Raw genomic sequence first — 3,480 nt, 5'->3', positions numbered from 1 at the left:
CCTCTCTAACTAACCATCAGAGAGAGCTTTTGGAAAATAGGAAGGCTGCCTGGGGAAGGTGGTGGGTTCGGTGGATAAGCTCTAGTTGGGCATGTTAGAGAGAAAATTCTTGTTCAGGCATGGTTTGGATTAGATGTTCTCTATGGTCCCCTCCCAACTCTGAAAGTCTATGATTCTAGGAATAAGGTGGCCAAGGGAAAGAGAAGAACACGATCGACTGGGTGAGATTGGGTCAACGCCGTTAGCTGACTATCGGGAAAATTGTGAGTTACCAGACACAAGAAGTCATTGGATGGGGAGCAACAGATCCAGAAACCAAGGAGAGCAAAAGAATCCAGTGGGAAGAGGTGGTGAGTAGGTGTAGAGAAGGACCCCAAAAAGGCCATTGTGTTTGCCAAAAAAGGAGATCCTGGCTGATCTCTGAGAGAGCAGGTTCAATAGAATGGCAGAGACAGGAGCCGGGGTTTAAATACTTGAGGGGAGAGAGGCTAGTGAAGATGTAGAAGCTCCAGATGTGGGCATTGAAAAAAGACGAGAGAAAGAGGGTCAACAGAAGGGTCCTCACCATCCTTGACTCCCCACTATCTGTCACCCTCTCAGACCCAGTCTCTTGTCAAGGCCCGTCGACTTTGCCTTCAATAACATCTCTCACATACTCCTACTTCTTACTTCTGGCACTGATGCCACCCTGGTGTAGACTTTCATCACCACATGCCTGAGCTTCTAGTCTCTCCCTGCTCCCATCCTAAAATGCTCTTCCTAAATCACAGGTCTGATTATGTCGCTCTCCTGTGGCTCCATGTCACTTCTAGGATCAAATATCAAAGCCTCCTGTTTGTCTTCCCAAACCCTTCATAACAATGCCTCTTCCTACCTTACACCTTATACCCCACCCCCATCTTTGTACTCTGAGATTTAGAGATATTGGCCTCCCTGTTGCCCTTCACACCACACACTCCACCTCCTGACTGGGCATTTCCACGGACTGTCCACCAAGCCTGGAACTCTCTCCCTCCTGGCTGTCTTACCTTCCTTCAGGTCCCTGCTAAAACCCCACCTTCTTCTACAAGAAACCTTTCTTGATCACCTCCCATGCATTTCCCCTGTGGTTGGATTGCACATAGATTTCTGCATTCTGTCCCTCCTATCCAAGCAGAAGCTCCCTGAGAGCAGAAATTATCTTTTCCTCTCTTTGTATCCTCAGTGCTTAGCACATTGCTTGGCTTATAGTAGGCATTAAGTAAGTGCTTGTTGACTGACACAGAGAATCCTTGGGTGCAAAGCCTTATACTTTTAAAAACATCTTTACACGTACCCTCTTAAGTGAACCTCATCCCTGAGAAGTAGGATGTAGTGATAATAATAATAACAACAACAACAACAACATCAACTCCCAATTATCTAACACTGTAAGGCATATTACAAATCTCTTTCCTCACAACAATATCATAAAGTAGAGAGCACAAAATCCCCCATCCCCTTTTTACAGGTGAGGAAGATGAGGTTCACAGAGATGATGGTCACTCGGTTAGTAAATGAAAGCGCTGGACCCATAGGTCACGTTGTCTGGCAAATTCCCAGTTTGGGGATCTTTCCACAATATTTGCATTTTCCCAGGGACCTTCTAGAAGCAATGACTTAGTCCAAAGGACTGAGTCTTAAAGGCATGATTTTAAGTACAGCAGCATTTGGAGAGGGAACCTGGTGTGTTCCAATGTGTGTGGGCGCATACCACCAACCCCAACTGCTGCCCAGCTGCCGCCGTCAGGGAGGTAAGCCCCAGAGCCCCAACAGTGGCAGCACCCCCAAGATCGCCAGCCCAGCCCCTGCAGCCACCATCCTGGGAGGCAAACCCTGTGAAGATGTGACCTGGCAACTACTTCTTCAAATGATTCATCCTCTCCTTCCTCAGCAGCACCGGATACCGAAGACCCAGAAAATTAAGTTCTCACCACCATAGTCCTTGGCACGGTCGAAGATTCAGCCTCAGAAAGAGACATGGTTTTATTAGTGAGCTCAACATTAGAGAAGATTTGTTATGATCTGTTTTGCCATCACACCCTAGGGACCTCCAGGCTTTTCCATCTGACTTGTGGTTAGAACCTCCTACCTGTGTTGTCTCCCCCATTATAAGGTAAGCTCCTTCAAAGCAGGATTGTCTCGATTTTCTTTGTCAGTCAGTCAGTCAATAAACAGTTATTGAATGTCTACTATATGCCAGGCATTGTGCTAAGTGCTGGGTATACAAGTAGGAGAAAAGAAAGCCTGTCCCTGCCCTCACGGAGCTTACAATCTAATGGGGGAAAGCTGCCACATACAAGGAAGTTGAAGAAGGGTATAGGGAGGGAAGCTCCCTGGCTCAGGGGTAGGATGGTGAAGTTCAAAGGAGTGCAGCCAGGTGGAAAATATTTTTACCCCCGGAGTTTAGCATAGTGCTTTACACATAGTCAGTGATTAATAAATGCCTTTTCAGTCATTCATTTAAAGTAAAATGAGAGAGGGCAACTAGGTGGTACAGTGGATAGAGCTCTAGGTTTGGAGTCAGGAAAACTCCTCTTCCTGAGTTCAAATCTGGCCTAGACATTTCTAGCAGTGTGACCCTGGACAAGTCATTTAACCTCGTCTGCCTCAGTGTCCTCATCTGTAAAATGAACCAGAAAAGGAAATGCCAAGAAAATCCCAAATGTGCTCACAAAGGGTTGGACACAACTGAAAAATGACTAAACAACAACAACAATGAGAGAGGGGCAAAGAAGAAAGCCAAACAAAAATGTTCTGAGAAATTGGAAGAAGGAAAGATCTCCTTTACCTGGAAGCATCTGGGAAGACTTCATGGAAGAGGAGGTGCCTGAGCTAGGACTTAAGGGAAAGGAGAGGTCGAGATAGAGAACTGGGAGAGTCCTCTCCAAGGCGTAGAAGTTGGCATGAGCAAAGACTCCAGGCTTGGTGGGGTTGGGGGGTGAGTGGAGGAAACCAAAACAGAAGAGAGGGAGAATTGCAGTTTGATTGGTATACAGAATATATCAGGGATCACACATAGTATGAGATGAAGCTGGGCAAGTAGATTAGCATTAAATTCTGGATGACCTTGAGTCCCTGGATCGGGATACTTTATTCAATAAGCTATGGGAAACCGTGAGTAGAGAAGCGACATGATTGCACTTATGCATAAGGAAGATAACACAGGCAGCAGTATGGAAAATAAATGGGAAATAAGGTCAGAGGCTATTATGTAATAAAAATGCTACCTTCAGCTCTGGGACCCTCAGTAACCTTAGTTTCAGTGGGATAAATTGGGTAATCTCAATTATTCAAACATAACTTGAGTCCCCATTGCAGTGGAATTATCTCTTCACAGATCATATACCAGTTACAAATCAAAAGAATTTAATTAAAGCATTATCTTAAAGTAATTAAGACAGAATAGCAAGGTAACTCCCACAGGAAAATGAACATGCAGCATGATCATTCTCAATTCTC

Source organism: Dromiciops gliroides, chromosome 2, assembly GCF_019393635.1.
Source record: "Dromiciops gliroides isolate mDroGli1 chromosome 2, mDroGli1.pri, whole genome shotgun sequence".
In the NCBI taxonomy this organism is placed as follows: domain Eukaryota; kingdom Metazoa; phylum Chordata; class Mammalia; order Microbiotheria; family Microbiotheriidae; genus Dromiciops; species Dromiciops gliroides.
Note: the sequence above shows the minus strand (reverse complement) of the source record.